Source organism: Plecotus auritus (assembly GCF_963455305.1).
Source record: "Plecotus auritus genome assembly, chromosome: 3".
Lineage (NCBI taxonomy): Eukaryota > Metazoa > Chordata > Mammalia > Chiroptera > Vespertilionidae > Plecotus > Plecotus auritus.
Window position 1 is genome coordinate 147,230,180 of NC_137772.1, and position 23,098 is coordinate 147,253,277.

Here is a 23,098-nt window from a genome sequence, read left to right on the forward strand (position 1 = left end):
GGTGATTTTCAGCCTCTTTCATCTCATGGCACACATACCATAATTATTAAAACTCTGCCACACACCAAGAAATATATTTTTTACCAACCGGTCAAAAATAGGTATACTTTTGATTTGTTCACACTGGACAGCTATTGTTATATTGACTGTTGTCATTTTTTTATTTGGCAATATAAAGGAAAGGAGGTCAGTACCCCTGACTAAGTAGTCAGGTATTGCATGTTTTAAAATTTTTTGAGGCGCACTGGTTGAAAATTGCTGCTATAGAGTCATGGAGACACAGACACTTGTGATTTCAGGGGTAATTTGAGGAGAAAGCAGAGCAGGTGGATGAGTCAAACACTGAGAAGTGTTAGTCACCAATGTAAGACAAAAGCCATAAGCTGGTTTAAGAATTCTAATACCACACAAACTACGATGATTTACAGGCTTGTAACACCTTATTTCAACCCACCTCCCTGAGAACTGTTCTGGAAGTACATGATTTCAGGCAAGCTAATGGGAGAGTCCTGCCTATTTCTCACTGATGCTTTGTACTTTTTCCTATCTATTTCTCATCATAGAACCCAGTGCAGTGAGGCAATTGTGAGTCACATAAGTGGTTATAAGTTGATTCCGACTAGGTTTTCTTCTCTTAACATTTGGTTTCGTCGTTTTCATCCACCCTGACTTAGCTGCTATGTTTGCGCACATGAAACTCAGATAAAAGCTATATTGACTCTGGAAAGCTTCTGAATCATTCCCTATTCCTGCTTCTTCATTATCTTTAGGAGACACACATAACAAAGTCCTGTTCCTGTTTTTTGTTTGTTTTTTTTTTTTTTGTTTGTTTGTTTTTACTCAAAACCTTTTGGTTCAGGTGTACCTTCTATTTGTTTCTTCCTCCTCACTCAGTTATTACTTTGTATTTACTTGAAACAGTTTCTCAAAACTCACAAGGCCTATTGTTAGGGGTCATTTCAGTAGCTTGCCCATAACCATATACCTGATGAATCAGTGGTAGAACCCTAAGTTAGGGTAAGGATATTAATCTTACTGGTTTACACTTTAAAAATCATTCTAATATACTCATTACCTCAATGAAGGCTATTATTCATTTTATAGTTAATAATGACAAACTGATATAAAATGTATTTTTGCTGAACTATGACATAATATAAATTCTTTATAAAGCTAATAAATGTTGCCTAGATTGCATTCAATTTTATAACAATTCATTAGAACAGTAAATGGGACAATAACGTGGTTAGCAGAGTGTCTGGCACGTAGTGGGTGCTCAACAAGTCTTTCCTATCCTTATTTATTAAGTGACTTACAGATTCCAAATGAGCTGGTATTTACTTTATAGCCAAGGAAGATTTTAAAGCAAATTATTTATCTGGATTTTTTTAGGCTCTGATATTTTTTTAGGCTCTGATATTACACTGTTATTTCCAGTATAATTTATATCTCAGTATGATTAGAATTGACATATCAGAGAGCAGTGTGTTTTTCTTCATCTATTTAAGTTCCTTTAGTGAATGCTGCAGTGAATTGGTCACATCCAGAACTGCATTTTCTGGAAATAAATGTGTTCTTATAAGTCTGCTTTTGACTGTTTACCATAATTTCTACTTGAAAAAAAATTTTAAAAACTTTTAAAATGTTTTTATGCTCTGATTTTTCTTATACAATGTGTATATAAAATGAAAGCCTGCTGATTGAAAATAAGCAATTCCAATTTAATATCATGGCTTCAGTTAGTATCAAATAGACATTAAGGCCAAAGCTGGAAAATGAAATTAAAGACAGTAATAATTTATTTCATAAATACACTGAAGCTTTTTTTTTTCCCCAAAGGATGCCCCACAATTTCTTTGTTTGAAACACTATTGGGCTGTACCTCCATAAGCAATGTTGGGTGAAAATCCCCACCACAGCTTAATCTTTAATACATGGTGTGCATGGAGTTTTCTTTATGGCTGTGATTGGGATTCCAGTGAAATGTGGAAATCAAATTGAAACACATGGTTTCTTCTAAGTAGGATGCAGAGGTGATGTCTTTCCTGGGTTCTTGTCCAGATGGATTCGAAGAATGAAGCCACGGTAGAAAACATTTCTATAAGACTGTTGCTCTGTTTTCATTAGTATCCCAGCCCCCTTCGGTGGCCTATTTAACCAATTGGTGCCATAAATTCCTATAAATTTCTTTTACTCTCTTGTTCCAATCCTTAAATATCTTTTATTTTCAGATATCTATTTTACTTTTGAATAAAAACATTATTTGTCATCAGCAGATGAGTGGATTAAAAACTGTGGTACATCTACACAATGAAATGCTACGCTGCTGTAAAAAGGAAGGAACCCCTACCATTTGCAACAGCATGGATGGAGCTGGAGAGCATTAAGCGAAATAAGTCAGTCAGAGAATGATAAATATTACATGATCTCATTCATTTGTGGATTGTAATGAACAATATAAACTGATGAACAAAAACAGATCCAGAGACAGAGAAGCATCGATCAGATGCTCAAATCTCAGAGGGAAGGTAGGGGAGGGAGGGAGTAAGGGGGAGAGATCAACCAAAGGACTTGTATGCATGCATATAAGCCTAACCAATGGACACAGACACCAGCGGGGTGAGGGAATGAGCGGGGGGGTGGGGGGGGGCGCAATGGGGGGGGGGATAAGGACACATATGTAATACCTTAATCAATAAAGAAAAAAAACACATTATTATTATTATTATTATTATTTATTTTTTTTTTTGTGGAATGACTGGAAGCAGAGTTCCCTGCGGCACTGCTTCCTGGTTTTGTTTTTTTAATTTAATAAATCTTTATTGTTCAGATTATTACAATTGTTTCTCCTTTTTCCCCCCATAGCTCCCTTCCACCCGGTTCCCACCCCACCCTCTGCCCTTACCTCCCCCCACTGTCCTCATCCATAGGTATATGATTTTTGTCCAGTCTCTTCCTGCACCCTCCCCTACCCCTTTCCCCCTGAGAATTATCAGTCCACTCCCTTTCTATGCCCCTGATTCTATTATATTCACCAGTTTATTCTGTTCCTCAGATTTTTAATTCACTTGATTTTTAGGTTCACTTGTTGATAGATATGTATTTGTTGTTCATAATTTTTATCTTTACTTTTTTCTTCTTCCTCTTCTTAAAGAATACCTTTCAGCATTTCATATAATACTGGTTTGGCGGTAATGAACTCCTTTAGCTTTTTCTTATCTGTGAAGCTCTTTATCTGACCTTCCAGGCTGAATGATAACTTTGCTGGGTAGAGTAATCTTGGTTGTAGGTTCTTGCTATTCATCACTTTGAATATTTCTTGCCACTCCCATCTGGCCTGCATAGTTTCTGTTGAGAAATCAGCTGACAATCCTATGGATGCTCCCTTGTAGGTAATTAACTGTTTTTCTCTTGCTGCTTTTAATATTCTCTCTTTGTCTTTTGCTCTTGGCATTTTAATTATGATGTGTCTTGGTGTGGTCCTCTTTGGATTCCTTTTGTTTGGGGTTCTGTGTGCTTCCTGGACTTGTAAGTCTATTTCTTTCACCAGGTAGGGGAAGTTTTCAGTCATTATTTCTTCAAATAGGTTTTCAGTATCTTGCTCTCTCTCTTCTTCTGGCACCCACGTAATTCTGATGTAGGTATGCTTGAAGTTGTCCCAGAGGCTTCTTACACTATCTTCAACTTTTTGCATTCTTTTTGTTTTTGCTTTTCCGGTTGAGTGTTTTTTGCTTCTTTGTTTTTCAAATCTTTGACTTGATTCTTGTGATCCTCTAGTCTGCTGTTGGGTCTCTGTATAATATTTTTTATTTCAGTCAGTATATGTTTAATTTCTAGTTGGTCCTTTTTCATATTTTCGAGGGTCTCGCTAAATTTATCAGCCTTTTCTAGGATATTCTTGAAAAGCCTTATAACCATGGTTTTGGATTCTATATCCAGTCATTTGCCTTCCTCTATTTCTTTCATTTGTGATCTGTTTCTTTGTCTCCGCATTTTCGTTGCTTCCTTGAGTTGGTAGGGTAGTTTTGTGTGCTAGGTGTCCTATAGGGCCCAGTGGGTCAGCCTCCCCAGTTAACCTGAGGTGGACACTCTTGGTGCACCCCTTTGTGGACTGTGTGTACAGCCTTGTTGTAGTTAAGTCTTGATTGTTGTTGGTATCACTGGGAGGAATTGACCTCCAGGCCAGTTGGCTGTGAGGATCAGCTGTGTCTACGCTGGGAGAAGTTCAGTGCTGGAGACAGCCTTATAGGATCAGACTTGCAAAATTGCAAAAGCCTCTGTGCTCAGCTTGGATGGGGTGGAGTCTCAGGGCGGAGCAGACAGTCTTGGCTTCCCATCAGCCCTGCCCTTGCACACGTGCCTCCAGACCTCTGCCTTCCGCCTGACAGTCCAGATTCCCCCCGTAAGAGCGTGGATCCCCAGTGGCTTGGGGTTCAGTGCAGTTAGAACTAGGGTTCAGTGCATTCAGGAGCTTATAATTCCTTTCCGCTAGGGAATGCCTGTGGCAACCTCTGCATTCAGTCTTCTCTGCGAGCACTTGCGCACGCCTGCAGAAACACTGCCCGCTGCGGCTCCCCCATATCTCTGATTTTCCATGTGCCTTTTTCTCTACCGACAGTCCAGACTCCCCCTGTATGAGCCTGGGTCCATGGGGTTTCGCCCGGAACTGGGGTTCAGTGCAGTCAGGGGCTTCCTTCCCCCTCCTGCTAGAGAAAGTCAGCCAGGCACTCAGTCGCCCTTCCTCTCTGTGCGTGTGTCTCCGTACCTCAGCCCTTTGCCACTCCTCTGAGTCTCCGTGTGCTTTTCTCTTTCCTTCTAGTTGTAGAATTTCCATTCAGCCAGCCTTCCTGTGGTTCTGGATGATGTCAGTCCTGTCTTTTAGTTGTAGTTTTGAAATTGTTGTGCGAGGCAGCGGTTTAGGTGCTTACCTATGCCGCCATCTTGGTTTCTCTCAAAACCACATTATTTGTGACAGAAAAAAAGATTTAATATTTTAAGCCCCCAAAACTTTATAAGGAACACTAGAGGCCTCGTGCACGAATTCGAGCATGGGTGGGGTCCATCAGGGTGGCCTGCAGAGATCGGGCCCCAGCTTGCACCCCCAGCCTTGTAGCTCCAGCTCATGGCCCCAGCCTTGCAGCCCTGCAGCCTGGCACCCCACCTTGGCCTGGTGCTGCCCCCTCACCTGCTCCACCATCCCGCTTGCAGGACAATGGATCAGGGCCGGGCCCCCCACCCGGCTACCTCAGTGCCTGGGAGCCCAGCGGTGGCCCTGCCCCTGGTTGCCGCTGCTGGTTGCCATCTGCAGGGTGATCAGCAGGGCAATCAGGCCCCTGCTTGCACCCGCCTTGGCCTGGCACAGCCCCCTCACCTGCTCCACCATCCTGCAGCGGTCCCACTCTTGTCGGGGCCCATCGGGGCCAGCAGCGCCTCCACTGCTGCCCGCTGCCAGCGCTGCATCACCAATGCCTGCCATGTTCCATGCCACCACCTGGTGGTCAGCACATGTCACAGTGAGTGGTTGAACTCCCGGTCTCCTGGTTGAACGACCTCCATAGGGGACAATTTGCATATTAGACTTTTATTATATAGGATGCTTTGCTTACTGAATGAGGTGATAGGAATGAGGACATATGCAAGATTTAGAATTTGAAGGGATAACTGAATTCTGCTGAAGAAGAAACAAGTGAAATGGAGAGACCCTGAGGGCAGATTCCAGAGTTTGAAGGCTGGAGAGAGCTAGAGGAGGGGAATGGAATGAAGGAACTTTGAAAAATTTTCTTAAATTATGTTACATGATTGCAACAATCATGTAACATAATTTTTCAGTGAAATATACATGTAAAGCTGTTGCTTTCTAGAATTGCATTTACTTTGCTGGAGGGTGTGCAAGGGGTTCTTATTCAGAATGGGCACAAATAAGTGAGATGCTGATCAAGAGTACCCCATAACACTTGCATTACCCACAGCTCCAACTTACATCTGAACAGTATAATTTATACTGCTTTTTAAGTTGTATTTTCAGTTAACAATAGGAAAATGATGTATATAATCTTATAACAATGCATTTATAACAAATAAAATGATATCATATTTCCAACTATAGTTCTCTAATTTGTGGACATGTGATAATTATATCTGAATTGAGCTTGTCTTTGAAAATTTCCATTTTTTGTTTGCTACATCATATTCATATTTTTAATCAGATTTGCATTGGTAACAGACAGCCACTTGCCATGTTGTAGTTACAAAGTAGGTTTTGTCATATTTGACAAACTTTAGCCATGTCTTTTTTTTTTATCTCAATTATATTATTTTAGAGAAATGTGGTTTTAGTGTGTCCAGGAAAAAATATACCAGCAAAAATGAATAGTAATAATTGCTTTTCATGTTGACATTTCTTTTGAAAAAAAAAAAAAATGCTGTACCCTCAGACGGCACTATTAGTGCTAATACTCATGTTTAAAAACCATATTTGATTACAGTGTATCACTAAAATTCCTTTTCTGCTAGATTATGTAATTTCTTATAGTATTATAAATTAATAAAATTCACTGAATTACTATCCCTTACAGATAATTCCCGCCTTCCTTTCTACAAAAGAAAGGCTTTCACATAAAATTCCCATCAAAATAATTTTAAGACTCATACCATTTTGTATGCATGTAAAATTCATGTCACATGTACATTCACAAAGGCCCTTCATACTGCTAAAATTAGAATTGGTGAGAACTGATCTAGTGGGGAGGAATGCCAATGCCCTGGGGGTGGGAAGGGGTAAGATGATTTCTGCAGGGAACCCGAGTGCCGATGCTAGAGTCCTGATGGGATTCTTTGTTGACACTTTCAACAGAGATTTTCAGTCATAAACTTTAGATGTTGGTAATTCCTACATTTTGTAAAATGACATAGAACTCGTTTTGTGTGGTATCTTCTATCAAAAGAATTTACTTTTTGTCATTGACTGCCAAAGGCTGATTAGGTAACACAGAAGCTGAATACTAAAAGACTCTTTTATTTAAATTAAAAAATTAATGTCCACAACCTTCTAGAACAAAAAGGTTTATATTCTGTTGCCAGTAGGATAAAGGGATTTAAAAAAAGGATTGCACATGAAATAAAGCAAGACATTTAATGGACATGTATGGAATATTTGTTGAGTGCCTTCTTTGTGTCGTATGGACACTCAATGGAATGGCCTAAAGATTATTTTACTTCTTTCATTTGCTTGGAGAGAATGTTAATGATCAGGTGTCAATTCTCTTTGTGTGTGTGTTGTTTTTTCTCCTCAATTGCCTTACAAATTGGTGTTTAAAAAAGGAAAGATTGTGCCCAGCCAGTATTGCTCAGTAGTAGAGCATCAGCCCAAGAAGCAAGAGATGGCAATCTGATTCCAGTCAGGGCACATGCCCAGGTTGTGGACTCGATCTCCAGAAGGAGGCGTGCAGGAGGCAGCCAATCAATAGTTTCTCTCTCATAGGTGTTTCTATCTCTCTATCCCTCTCCCCTTCTTTCTTTCTCTAAAAACCAATAAAAACATATTTAAAATAAATAAATAAATAAATAATATTAAAAAGCCAGGCTTGTTACTATTACTATTTATGTATATTTGACTGAATCAGGGAAAATATGTCATATAGGAGCAGCATGAGTGTCGCCAGTCCTGCTGGATGTTTTTCCTGCCATCTGCTTCATGATTCTCCACTTTGCTTTTCTGCCCTTCTCTAATAATTCAGCAAACAGAAGGTTGCAGCAATCTCGGTAGTTTTTCTTTCATCCAGCACCCATCCTCTTGTTGATTATTTGTTTCCTTGAGGTCAGATATCAAGAACAAACAAAACTTATTAGAAGGCAGCATGTTGTGGTGTGTAGAGAGAGGGCTTTGGAGCCCAGGGTCTTCGGTTTGAATCGTGGTTTTGTCACTTACTTAGCAGCATGGACTTAAACACAAGTCACATGTTTCTCTGTCACTTGGTTTTCCTATTATAAGATGGTGATAACAATACCTAGCAGGATGTGTGGTGTAATTAAAGATATGAGACATGTAACATTATTAGAACATAAGATGTGTGACTTAAGTGATAGCTAGATGTCAAAAGTAAAATCCAAGGTCTCTGTCCTCAGTAGCTTAGAATATAATTGGAGATCCTTTTTTTTTTTTTTTTTGGTTAATCCTCACCCAAGGATATTTTTCCATTGATTTTTAGAGAGTGTGGAAAGGAAGGGGAGAGATAGAGCGAGAGAGCAACATCGAGAGAGCAACACATGGAATGGTTGGCTCCCGCTCAGTCCCAACCATGGTGGAGCCTGCAACCAAGGTATGTACCCTTGACCGTGAGGTACTCGCCCTTGACCAGAATCAAACCTACGGCCCTTCAATCTGCAGGCCCACGCTCTATCCACTGAGCCAAACCAGCTAGGGCTGGAGATACATTTTACACACAAACACACACACACTCAGTATTACAATACAGTATGTGACTTTGCCAAATTGTTGATCAGGATTATCATTGCTAGAGAATTTTAGAAGCCCATGTGAAAGATTCCATGACATTCATAAGCTAGTGACCTTTTCTGAGCCAAGGGCACCACTGTGAAATCTCTGTCTTGGGCACGTTCTCTTGACAGCAGTTGCCGCAAGACACTAGAAGTGGCTATGGAAGACTACAGAGCTACTGCAAAAATTTAACAATGTGTTAGAGGATGGAATTGTACAGGCAGATAATTCTGTTTACATTGAGATTAACAGCATTTAAAGACTGAGAGGAGCGAGCAGCACAACTAGGTAATTCGCTCACCAAATGTTAAGCAGAGATATAGTAAGCATAATTTTTTCCCACAGATAGTTTGGTAGCATCATTGACTTGAAATGAATTCAGTTGCATTGTGTTACCGATTAGTCCAGAGAAAACCAATTGCAGCTATGTATAAGTATCTTTCCAAATTATTTCCCTAGCAAGTCCACAGCCTGGTGCTAGGGTTCAATTTAATAAAACAGGGCCAAAGCAGCTGTGGCAATGGAAGCATGTAGCTTAACTGCAGAGCTGAGGGCGGGCACACAGGGCTTTATCCAGACCATTTCACAAAGATGTAGCTTCCACAGAAAGCACCTCAGGATTTGCTTTCTTATAAATTCCTCATCTTCCCTTCACTCTTGGCCTCCTACATATAAGAAAGATTAAAAAAAATCTACTGCCCAATAGAATAATAATAATAACTCTCTTATCCTATATGGGCTTAGTACTTTGGAGCTGTCATAGTGAAATCACATAGATCTTAAGCAGTTTTTATTGGCTATCTTCTCTACTAGTAAATTTCTAAATATCTTAAAATGCATTTTAGTGTCTCAAAAATTGCATAATATTCACATTATTGGAAGACAGTCTGTGAATTAAATTTAAAATGTCCCCTATTTTAAAATCACTTTAAACATTGATGAATAGAAATATGAGAAGTTTGGTCAGAATAATTATGTCTCTTGGTAGGAAAGGAAGTGGAAGTGTGAAGAACATGGCTTTTGTTTAAAAAAACAAAATGAATTGTTTGAAATAGGACATTAAAGATGATGAGCAATAGAAAAAGAGCAACATGTTCCCCTATACCCCATCCAGATTGAACGCATCAATTTAGCATTAATATTGAATTTTTGGACTCGAACCCGAATTCTTTGTCCACCGGAATTGAAGAATGAATCCACGAACAGAGGTAGTATAGCAAAGGTGGAGATTTATTGAAGAACAAGTACAGACCCCCACATGGGGAGAGGGAAAGAGTTCCACAGAATGGATTCCCATGTAGGGCGGGGGAAGAGTCCCACTGGGTTCCTTTTCCCTATGGCTTATAAAGGCTGCAGATCCTGGTGCCTTGATATCCCCTCTGATTGGTCACTATTCCCTTAGACTGGTTACTATAGTAACTCCTGAACTCAAAGGTCAAACACCACAAGGGATGTGTGATACCCTCTTCCCTCATTATTCTTTTCTTTCTGGCTTTCTTCCTTCTTTATTTTGTAAATATAGACCTTTTTGGCTACTTCCAGCTCCCTTATCTTATGTAAATGCAACTGTTGCTGCTCCCTGCACCTGGCTTCCTTGTGTTATGGAGATGTACCTTCTTCCAATCTATAGCCCTGTGTTTTTCCATGGACCTCAATTCTAAAAATTCCCTAAGCATGCCTATATACCCCTAAAATTCCTGTTTCAATATGACTATACAAGTCTTCAGAGAAAGAGATTGAAGTCTTCAGAACTCTAAACTCAGACACTGAGAACAGCAAGTAATATATGAGCATTAAAAGTGCCACTTAAACATAGTGTGCTCAAGGACAAATGCCCAAGTTGAAAAACACCTACTGCTCATTATCAATCATAATGAATGTGAGTGGTGCACATTGCAATCCATCTACCAGTCTTTCTTTCTTTCTTTCTTTCTTTCTTTCTTTCTTTCTTTCTTTCTTTCTTTCTTTCTTTCTTCTTTCTTTCTTTCTTTCTTTCTTTCTTTCTTTCTTTCTTTCTTTCTATTTTTTTAAATAAATCTTTATTCAGATTATTACAATTGTTTCTCCTTTTCCCCCCCATAGCTCCCCTCCACCTGGTTCCCATCCCACCTTCTGCCCTTACCTCCCCCACACTGTACTCATCCATGGGTGTATGATTTTTGTCCAGTCTCTTCCTGAACCCCCCATACCCCTTTCCCCCTGAGAGTTATCAGTCCACTCCCTTTCTATGCCCCTGATTCTATTATATTCACCAGATTATTCTGTTCCTCAGGTTTTTAATTCACTTGATTTTTAGGTTTACTTGTTGATAGATTTGTATTTGTTGTTCATAATTTTTATCTTTACTTTTTTCTTCTTCCTCTTCTTTAAGAATACCTTTCAGCATTTCATATAATACTGGTTTGGTGGTGATGAACTCCTTTAGCTGTTTCTTATCTGTGAAGCTCTTTATCTGCCCTTCAATTCTGAATGATAGCTTTGCTGGGTAGAGTAATCTTGGTTGTAGGTTCTTGCTATTCATCACTTTGAATATTTCTTGCCACTCCCGTCTGGCCTGCATAGTTTCTGTTGAGAAATCAGCTGACAATCGTATGGGTGCTCCCTTGTAGGTAATTAACTGTTTTTCTCTTGCTGCTTTTAATATTCTCTCTTTGTCTTTTGCTCTTGGCATTTTAATTATGATGTGTCTTGGGGTGGTCCTCTTTGGATTCCTTTTGTTTGGGGTTCTGTGCACTTCCTGGACTTGTAAGTCTATTTCTTTCACCAGGTGGGGGAAGTTTTCAGTCATTATTTCTTCAAATAGGTTTTCAGTATCTTGCTCTCTCTCTTCTTCTGGCACCCCCATAATTCTGATGTTGGTACGCTTGAAGTTGTCCCAGAGTCTTCTTACACTATCTTCAACTTTTTGCATTCTTTCTTTTTTTTGCTTTTTCGGTTGAGTGTTTTTTGCTTCTTTGTATTTCAATTCTTTGACTTGATTCTTGTGTTCCTCTAGTCTGTTGTTGGGTCTCTGTATAATATTTTTTATTTCAGTCAGTGTATGTTTAATTTCTAGTTGGTCCTTTTTCATATCTTCGAGGGTCTCGTTATATTTATCGGCCTTTTCTAGGATATTCTTGAAAAGCCTTAAAACCGTGGTTTTGAATTCTATATCCAGTTGTTTGTTTTCCTCCATTTCTTTCATTTGTGATCTGTTTCTTTGCCTCTGCATTTTCGTTGCTTCCCTGAGTTTGTAGGGTAGCTTTGTGTGCTAGGTTTCCTATATGGCCCAGTGGGTCGGCCTCCCCAGTTAACCTGAGGTGGACACTCTTGGTGCACCCCTTTGTGGACTGTGTGTACAGCCTTGTTGTAGTTAAGTCTTGATTGTTGTTGGTATCACTGGGAGGAATTGACCTCCAGGCCAGTTGGCTGTAAGGATCAGCTGTGTCTACGCTGGGAGAAGTTCGGTGCTGGAGACAGCCTTATAGGATTAGACTTGCCAAATTGCAATAGCCTCTGTGCTCAGCTTGGATGGGGTGGAGTCTCAGAGCAGAGCAGACAGTCTTGGCTTCCAGTCAGCCTTGCCCTTGTGCTCGTGCGCGCCTGCAGACCTCTGCCTTCCCCAGCTCCTGAGTCTCCGCCCGAGAGTACAGATTCCCCCCACAGGAGCATGGGTCCCCAGGGGCTCGCCTGGAACTGGGGTTTAGTGCAGTCAGAACTGAGGCTCAGTGCAGTCAGGAGCTTCTGACTCCCTTCCACTAGGGAAAGCCTGTGGCAACCTCCACAGCCTTTGTGCACACTGGCATGCGCGCGCCTGCAGACCTCTGCCTTCCCCGGCTCCCGAGTCTCTGCCCGAGAGTTCAGATTCCCCCCCGTAAGAGCACAGGTCCCCAGAGGCTTGCCTGGAACTGGGGTTGAGTGCAGTCAGAATTGGGGTTCAGTGAAGTCAGGAGCTTCGGCCTCCCTTCTGCTAGGGAAAGCCTGTGGCAACCTCCACAGCCTTTGTGCGCACTGGCATGCGCGCGCCTGCAGACCTCTGCCTTCCCCGGCTCCCGAGTCTCTGCCCGAGAGTCCAGATTCCCCCCCGTAAGAGCATGGGTCCCCAGAGGCTCGCCTGGAACTGGGGTTCAGTGCAGTCAGGAGCTTCGGCCTCCCTTCTGCTAGGGAAAGCCTGTGGCAAGCTCCGCAGCCTTTGTGCACACTGGCGCACGCGCCTCCAGAACCCTGCCTGCCGGGGCTGCCCCGGGTCTCCCCCGGGTCCCCGAGTCTCTGGGTGCCTTTCTCTCTACCTGACAGTCCAGACTCCCCCTGTATGAGCCTGGGTCCACGAGGTTTCGCCCGGGACTGGGGTTCAGTGTGGTCGGGGGCTTCCTTCCCCCTTCCGCCAGAGAAAATCAGCCAGGCACTCAGCCACCCTTCCTCTCTGCATGCACAAAGACCCTTTGCCGTACCTCCAATTCTCTGTGAGCTTTTCTCATTCCTTCTAGTTGTAGAATTTTCACTCAGCCAGCTTTCCTGTGGTTCTGGATGGTGTCCGTTCTGTCTTTTAGTTGTAGTTTTGAAATTGTGTGAGGCAGCAGTTTAGGTGCTTACCTATGCCGCCATCTTGGTTTCTCTCATCTACCAGTGTTCTTGACAAAGGAACTGTATCGTTTTTAAAGCATGTGCCCTGAGTGTATGAGTCCACTTTTCAGCTATAGGAATCTATTGGTAAAGCATAATAAGCCCCAAAGAAGTCAAATAGTAGGAGAGCCTTTACTGTGAGTGTGTGTTGTGTGTGTGTGTGTGTGTGTGTGTGTGTGTGTGTGTGTGTAAGAGGGGAAAAAAAGCACCTAGTGTAAATAGAAAGTTCAGATAAACAAACATTGGAAATAGAATTTTTAAGTGCTGTAAAACATTGTGTATTTCAAAACAATGATTCTGAGTATTCACTTAATACTATATTTTTTAAAAGTTTAACCATTCTATTTGGGAAAGGCCAGGAATAATAATGAAACTAATCATACTATCTCTAACTTTTGCTCTGTTCAAATATATTGTGAGTGTAAATTCTACAGTCTATATGAGATCACATCCAAGGATATTTTAATGAAAATATCATAATACTAATGTTTAAACTATTATTAAAATGAGGATTCTGTGTATTGCCCATGTTTTTCACATGCTAGGCAACATTATAGCAGAAGCTGGACATTTTGAAGTAGCAGTTTACCAAGTGCATCTTGCCATACTTAATGCAAGAGTTAATAGTAAAATTTTATGAAAAAATGAAAAATCTTGGACAAATATAAAAATGAATGTGGCACCATAATAGTAAGCATGATCCAAGGTTCTCTTGAGCAACCCAAGAAATGTTGTCATTATGGTTAGGAGTAAAATTAGGAAATACGGTTTTAGGAAAGCTAAAGAAAGAGTTCTGAGAAACAGGGCTGTCAGCACTGCCTACTGTTTCTGCGAGCTCAGGTTAGATGAAGCCTGGAAAATGCCCATTTGGTGTAATGTTGTAGTATAACCCCCATCTTACAAAGGATGCCTCAAAAATTCAAATTATGAAGTCATTTATTAAAAGCTGGCGGCATACAGGGGAGCAAAAGCACTCCAGACCTTGCAGCCTCGAACAGCTTGCCACTTCTGGCTTATATGCAGAATATCACAAAAGTATTGATTACATCTTTGGGTCTGGAATAAGGAACCTGTTTCGCAAAAAGCATTCTTTACAGAAGCAACAATTGAGCAAGTTAGTTATCTAAGGTATTTACGAATCACTGAATCAATAGAAACACATTATTTGGGACCACCAGGGCAATCCTATCTAACCACCAGCCAATCAGGAGTGAATATGCAAATAAACCCAACCAAAATGGCTATGGCCACAGAGAGCAGGAGAGAGGCTTGGGTTTCCCCGGCAATGGAGGAAGCCAAGCTTTCCGCCTGCCCTTGCCGGCCTAGGCCTCCACTCAAGGCTACAAAGTTTCAATGATAGAAGATACATAAACCCAAACAGAAATGGCGGCAGCCACGGAGCTGGAAAGAGCAGGAGGGTAGGGTTGCCCCCAGTGATGGAGGAAGCCAAGCTTTCTGCACACCCTGGCCGGCCCAGGCCTCCACTTAAGGCTACAAAGTTTCAATTATAGAAGATACATAAGTCCCAAAAACAATGGATGCTGCCACAGGCTACAAAGTTTCAATTATAGAAGATAAATAAACCCCAGATACCAGGGCCTCTGCTTGGGTTGCCAGGGGGTGTGGCCAGCCTGCAAACCACCACAGGCCCCTCGCCCAGGCAGCCTCATGCCCCAAGGGAACCCCAACCCTGATCCGGGACACCCTTCAGGGCAAACCAGCTGGCCCCCACCTGTGCACCTGGCCTCTATCCTATCTAATAAAAGAGTAATATGCAGATTGACCATCACTCCAACACACAAGATGGCTGTCCTCATGTAGATATAAGATGGCCACCACAAGATGGCCATCAAGGGAGGGCAGTTGGGAGGGACCAGGCCTGCAAGGGAGGGCAGTTTGGGGGGGACCCAGGCCTGCAGGGGAGAGCAGTTGGGGGGGGACCAGGCCTGCAGTGGAGGGCAGTTAGGGGTGACCAGGCCTGCAGGGGAGGGCAGTTAGGGGGGACCAGGTCTGCAGTAGAGGGCAGTTAGGGGTGACCAGGCCTGCAGTGGAGGGCAGTTAGGGGTGACCAGGCCTGCAGGGGAGTGGTTAGGGGAAATCAGGAAGGCAGGCAGGCAGCAGTTGGGAGCCAGCAGTCTTGAACTGTGAGAGAGATCCCAGATTGGAGAGGGTGCAGGCTGGGCTGAGGGACACCCCCCTCCCCCATGCACGAATTTCATGAACTGGGCCTCTAGTTTAGAATAATTGTGCTGTCCAGATTCCGGGACCACTGAGTCAACCAAAACTCAGTTATCTGTAGCTACTGAGACAATTTAGGATAATTGTGCTGTTCTGATTCCCAGAAGAATGTGCTTCAATAACCAGTGAGATCACAATCAATGGAATATTCAAACCATCATCAATGGAGTATTGGGATAGCATACATAAGTTCAGAAAATCAAAATAACTTTCTATTGTTTTAGCAAACAAATAAGTACAGAACCCAAACAGCAAGGTTAAAATATTAAACAGCAATTTTTACCCAAGGATGGTTGCTACCATACTTCAGTAGTAGCATGAAGCTCAAAGTTGACCTTCATTAGAGAATATTGTTGTGTGTTGTAGAATGAGTGGAAGCTCATGAAATGGAGAGATTATGGGTAAATATGTCAAGAAGATTGGCTATGATACGGAAATTTTGGACTGGAACCCAATTCTTTTTCCACCAGAGCTGAGGATTGAATCCATGGACAGTGGGTAGTATAGCAAAGGTGGAGATTTACTGAAGAACAAGTACAGACTCCCACGTGGGGAGTGGGAAAGAGTCCCACAGAATGGACTCCCACGTGGTGATGATGGGGAAAATGGGACATTTGGGGGGGCTGGCAATTTGAATCTGTGCCAGTAACTTGATGTACATTCTTGGTAGCCTATAATTAAGTCGCTGCCCCTTTCTCCACAATCTGGTATGGTGGGACCTGTTTTTCTGATTGCTCCCAATTTGCAAGGGGGCCATAAACAAAGAATGTAACAGCTTAGCTCCAGGGGAAGGCACTGACACCACCCAGACCAGACATTTAGATACAATCTAACTTCCCCATTCTAACTGACTCAGGATGGGCTGTGGAAGCCCACCACAAAAGCCTGGTAGTTAGGAAACAGATAGAAAACAAAGAAATTGAAGGGTATAGAGAGAAAGTCTCCTCCATATTGGCTTACTCAGGATTTGAAGAACTGACCCCTCGAGTCACTGTACTAGTACATGTGAAACATCTGAAAATAAATGGGTTTATCCTGGACCTCCAAGTACTCCTGTGTATTTTTTGGTCATCTGGTAAATTCTGTAACAGGGAGGGGGAAAGGGTCTCACAGACTTCCTGTTTCCATGGTTTATAAAAGCTGCAGTTCCTGTGTCCTGATATCCCCTCTGATCGGTCTATATTCCCTTTCAAATTGGTTACTATAGTGATTCCTGAGGCCCTCCTCCCTCATAGTCCTTCCATTCCTTCTGGGCTTTCTTCCTCCTTCTTTATTTTGTAAACATAGACCTTTTTTGGCTACTTCTAGTTCCCTTGTCTTATGGAAATATAGCTTCACCTGGCTTCCTTGTGTATGGAAATGTACCTTCTCCCAATCTGTTGCCCTATTTTTTTTTCCCATAGACCCCAATTCTAAAAATTCCCTAAACCTGCCTATATCCCACTAAAATTCTTGTTTCAGCTATAAATGGGAAGAGATCTAGATTATTAATTGATAGTAGAGTAGATAGGCCCTAGGAGGGATTTAAAAGATAGATGAGGCTTGAATAGGTTTGTATGTTTGTAATTATTAGGAGCCAAAAGAAAGGGAGAGGTTGATGATAAAAAAGAGAGGTAGATCAATAGAATAAAACATGGAGAGAGCTCCAGAGCACAAGCATATATTTAAAGCCAATTTAAATGAACTCTGAACATGCTATAAAAAATTTGCTTGTCATTGTGTGAAGCAAACCTAAAGTGAATTAGATCCAACAGAAAGAACAGAAAAAAAGTACACTTATTAAGAGAGGATAAAATAATAAGTTATGAAGACAAAGTCTTCAGTAATTTGAAATGAATTTCACTTTAAACTACATTAAATAAATGAGAAAATATTAAGAAGGTATTATGGCAATAATGAGTTTTAAGTTTTTTTTTAAAATGCTGAATAATTAGGTCAGATTTTCAAGTGAAGATTGAGTGATCATCCTTAGAGATGCAAAATATTCATGGAACCTATAACAAGGATGTTATTAAAGTTTCAGATAAGCGTAATTCAGTTCAAAATAATAAGCTTTCATTTATCTTCCAGAATGTCAGTAAAATTTAGCTCCAAATTTTTTATGGAAACTAAAATTCTATATAATAATTTTTACAGTTTCCAGATGAGAATGTCTGAAACTCTTCTAAAGCTGGAAAACAATTTTTTGAAGAGTTGAAAACCAGTGAAACTGCTATGTATAAATATCTACACTAATAAAAGAGAAAGTTGCAAATTGGCCGTACCTTCGCGACACCCACCAGCCAATCAGGAGTGAGTACGCAAATTAATCCAACAAAGATGGTGGGTTAATTTGCATACACAGGCACCAAGCGGCCGGGGGTGGGACACTTGCATCATTGCCATGGTGATGATGCAGGCATTCCACACCACCCCAGCTCCTCTGGGCCTCTGGGCAGCATGGGAAGGCAGAAAGGCAGCTCCGGATGGAGCGAAGGCGGTGCTGGCAGCCAGGGGAAGGAAGGCCCATTCTTGCATGAATCTTCATGCATCGGGCCTCTAGAAATTAAATAATTCCCCTGTTTAAAAACTTTGGTTCAATTCAGTCATTACATCACTTCTCACATAACAATGTAACTTGTTAAGGTTTAATTTATTGTCTACATTTGGCTGTATCATTCTATCTTTTCATTATTTATACCACTACTGGAAAGAAATCAATATCTGTTTATATGCTACAGCTGATAAAAATAAAGTTTCTTTATTATTAAGGTACATGATAGAGTGGCTAGTAAAAACTTAAAATGAGAAAACCTATATTCTATTATAGGAATATGGCTTTCTTGTTGTCTAACAATATAAAATCATTCTATCTCTTTTTATATTTAATTTCTGCAAGAGAAACAGAATGAGATAACTTTCTATATATTCATAGTAGAACAAATTTCACAGACACAGCTCTTTTCTTTCATAGCATTTTAGCAATACTATGATTATTAATGATATATCTATTTAGTGTTACCACTTATTTCACCCTATATTTTCAAATATTTATAATTAAATAGCTCACTTGCTATCAGAGTAAGTAAAAATAATTTAACAGATTTTTATTTGGAGTGGTGAGAAGCTTATAATATGGCTTAGAAACTAGTATTTTTGTCATGTAGTGAAAGAAAGCACATGAAAGACACAATATCTGCATGCATATGGAGAATATGATTATTAATTGAACTCAAAGAAATTTTAACGTGTGACTTCAGTTTAATCATTAAAAATAAGTCCATGTCTGGTAGCCCAAGCTTAGTGGAGAGAGGTCAGGAGTGAATCTGGAGACCCAAACTGACAGTGTCCAAAACACTCTCCTTGTATGATATCCTTTGAAAACATTACAGAATAACAATTGTATTTCAAAACCTTAATTTGCTTAAGTAGTCCCTCAGGAATGATCATTAGTTTTGTTTTTTCAGTTTTGACTATTATAAACTTATATAATGATGATTTTTATCTTCAGAATGCTATTTTACATATGCTCAATGAAAGAGTATATACTTTAGTTCTGTTTTACTTAGAAGCTTTTGATATTGTTTAATATAAGTAGTTGATATTTTAAAATCCTGTCTCTTACTGTACCTCCCTCAATAATAGAGGCTGTTTTAAAATATTAAAATATGCCTCAAATGATGGACATAACACAAATTAATAGCAGCTCTGACTAATGCAGAACTTCTTCTAGTGTAACCATGGTTTCATCATTGAACATTTCTATTGTTAGTTCCCTATTCTAGTGGAGAAAGGCAAAACAGCAGGACTTTTTGATATCAGGATAATTTGAATGTAAAATGATAGACTATAATACAAAAGGAAGATAGCTGAGCTTTTATGTGAGTATTGAATTAAATATATATATATATATATATATATATATATATATATATATATATATATATCTTAATTTCACAGAGGTAATATGAATTCTTATGCCAAAGCTATGCCTCTAAGTTAAACTTCAATTCATTGTGAAGAATGAAGTGCATGATGAAACATTAAGGCAAACTGTCAATACCAATGCTGAAATGTTGTGATTACAGTTGCTACTCGAGAGCAGGGATCATTTTGCTGAATTCCTTGCCAGTAAATTTATTGTTCAAATAATATGGTCCCTAAAATGTGGTCTAAAATGGATGGCTACAATCAATAGACTTATGATTTATGCATCTGTTGTAGATATTTTCATTGTCAGGTTGCAAAGAAAAGAAAGAGGGCATACCAGTGGGAAATATGTTGAAGATGCAAATTACAGAATATGCTTTCAATTCACTAGTGGCAAGGAAATTTCAAGGTACACACCAGCTTCATATGTTTTTACCTTTTTTTGTAATTAGAAGAGAATAAATGTTCTTAAAAAGGTGTAAAGTGACAAGAGACATTAGCTCCTTTGGTAAATAATATTGAACAATTTTATGTGTTCTTGAAGTTACATTATAAATTTATATTGATCAATAGGTCTGTGACATAATTTATTAAATTAATTGTTATAATGTAAAGTTTAAGTTTAAAAGCTCCCAGAGCAAAACCTTCAAAGATAATAAATTAACATTCCTTTGACCTGTTAGCCAAACTTTGATGGGCATAGAAGATAATTTTTTTTGTTTGTTTTTAGAATTTTGCCCTGAGCTTCATCAAATTATGTTCAAATAAAAAATTCCTATTTCACTTTTTAGAATGCTACATCAAAGTTCCTATTTGGGTTTTGGCATATTTTAAAAAAAACAACTTGTAAATATTCTTTAAACTGATAAATCATAATGGTGATTAATGACCCTCTAAAATAAATTCTTGAAATAGATATTAGAATGGCAGGGTTTTTTTTGTGTGTGTGTTTTTTTTTCAGTTTTCATGATTTGTGTTGAGCTACTATGTACTTTCCTTATTCATTTTTTATGGTCAAGTATTAGAAAACATTTTCTAACTAATCAGAGATGCAGATGACAGGAATAATTATTTTATTTAGTTTTAGCTTTGATTCTAAAACACTGTATTAAAGAGAAAAAGAAACAATATTTATGGCCTGATTTTCTTTTTTCTTTTCTTTCTTTCTTCCTTTCTTTCTTTCTTTCTTTCTTTCTTTCTTTCTTTCTTTCTTTCTTTCTTTCTAATTGTCTAAAGTTTTACATATGTCTCTTTTTTCCCCAATTGACACCCCCCGCCCCATCCATTCCCACCCCGGGCAAGCCCCATTGCCTCAGTGTCTGTGTCCATTGTGGCTTGATTTTCTTATAAAAATGGTTTAATTATTAGTAGTATTAATATTATTATTAAGAATTGATTTCTTTTTAGTTCACAGAATGGTGTCATATGTAATGATTTACTATGGAAATCATATATGATTCTCAGGTTTCTTAAATGTGAATTCATTACCAGTACAAAGTGGAGTTAGAACATTAGAAATGTATTTTAAACCCTACTCAGCATACCTTCTATTTACCATTTGATCTGACCATATTTTAAATTCTTTGGAGAAATGTAGTATAATTAATTTTATTATCTTCCACAAATATATATATAACAATTTTTTTCTGTGTATCACACAAAGATAAGCAAATGATTTGTTTTACTCTGTTTCTTTTTGCCTTTTTACATTAGCTTTTAAAGTGACTTTACTTTCAAAGATCTGAATCAAAGGGTAGTGTTAGCACTTATTTTAAAGGTGTCATTTAAGATTTTAATATACTTTTCTTTCACAATAATTAAATTGTGAACTGCTTGGCTATAATGGTTCCTGATACAAAAAATTTTTACTATAGGGATATCATTTAAGAACAAATTTATTTCAGAAAACTGATAGTATAATGGATATCACATCATTAACCTTGAAACCAAGACCTATAATTAGCTAAAGTTGACAAAGAACAAAAGTCACCATCTGAAGGTTATCCTGAACATCTTGATCTAATTTCTAAAGAACAAACCATTTCTTTTAACACTTGATCACAAAATAATAACTGTAAATTAGTCTACACTAAATCACCTTGTGGTACCTGTGGAGTGGTTTTGTCACATGATAGGGAAATGACCACGAAGGAAATATTAGATTACTTTTGCTGATATTCACATGGTGCCTGATCCATAATGTATACACCTACTAAGCTAGTGGTTTTATTAATCTTCTCCAATTAGCCAATGTGGTTAGTCCTTTCTAAAATGTGCCATTCCTTCACCAAGTATAGGTTTTCCTAAAGTTTTTAAAATAGATAACCCTTAAGCCTTGAATAGTCTTCCCACTTGAGTAAGTTAAAGATATCTTCAGGTCACATAAAAGTAATTAATCAAACCATTCAAAGGACTTTTAGGTAAAGATGTGGCCTTTAATTTACGTGGCATGTACATTATTCCAGTAAAATACAAGAAAATAAATAAGTACAAATGTAATTTGGGATTTTTTTCAACTAGTATAGGTTTGTAAAATAATATAATGTAAGATTAAAATGTAAATACCTAATGTACAAGTTCATGAAAGAAATAACATCTCTTATTCATATAAATGTAAATAATAGAGATGAAGGAAGGAAGGAAGGAAGGAAGGAAGGAAGGAAAGAAGGAAAGAAGGAAGGAAGGAAGGAAGGAAGGAAGAAAAGAAAGAGAGTAAGAAGGAAGGAAGAAAGACTGTTAAAACAGTCATTATTTATGGAATGACTGGGCATCAAATATTTCATGCAGATGGTACTGATCAATGACAAATATTCTTAGTTGCATGCTCATTTTACAATGTTTTGACAGTACCTATTTTATTAGTTATATCTTCAAGTGTTTAGCCAATTTTAAATGTGCATAATCCTTCTGTACAGCTTGAATTTATTTTTAGAATACATTTATATGGACTATTATGAGTTATTTGTTAAAATTAGAGCTTCTGATATAAGTTTAATGTCTCCTAAAATGAACCTAAGCATAAATTATACATTTAAATTCATAAAATGTAATGTTTATGGCAGTAAACATAACAGGATATAATAATACTACAGGCACGGTACACAAAATGCATGGATGGATAGGGTCCCTAGGCCTGGCCAGTGATCAGGGCCAATCAGTGCCTTCTGGCTGCCGGCCGGGGCCTTCCTTCATTCCACGTCACCCCCTGGTGATCAGTGCATGTCATAGCAAGCAATAAGTCTCCTGGTCCAACTCCCGCGGGGACAATTTGCATATTAGGCTTTTATATATATAGATTTTTAAACACTGTCTGACAGGAGTATCAAGTTTATACTTAAAGTAAAAATAAAGAAATTTAATTAAATTATATTTTCCCATATTATAAAAAAACTCTGTTTTAATCCTAATACAATTTTAATATTCAGTTTTTTATAACATGCACCTAAATATTCAAATTACCTTATAGTACTTAAAAGAATTTCCTGTAATATGCCTTCTATTTGAAAATTTTGTCTTATTTTACCATAAAAATAATATCTGGGAGGTAATTATTTTTAGTAGCCCGCATTTTATTTAAGATTTTGAAAATGGTTTCTTGCTTTGGCAGAATTCATCCTGATTCTTGAAGCCTTATCAGAACTCTGGATAAGCCTTCCCAGATGTTGCAAATCAACAAAGAATTCCTATTTAGAGATCCTCACATTTTCTGTGTCCTGAGTCTTTCCTGCTACACCCTCACTTGTCAGCCTCCTACCTCAGTTTCTCTCCATGGCAGAACTTAGGAAAAAATTTAAAGTAAGCTTAGAGCCACTATGGTGTTCATTAAATGTTATAAAATGATTGAATAAAAGT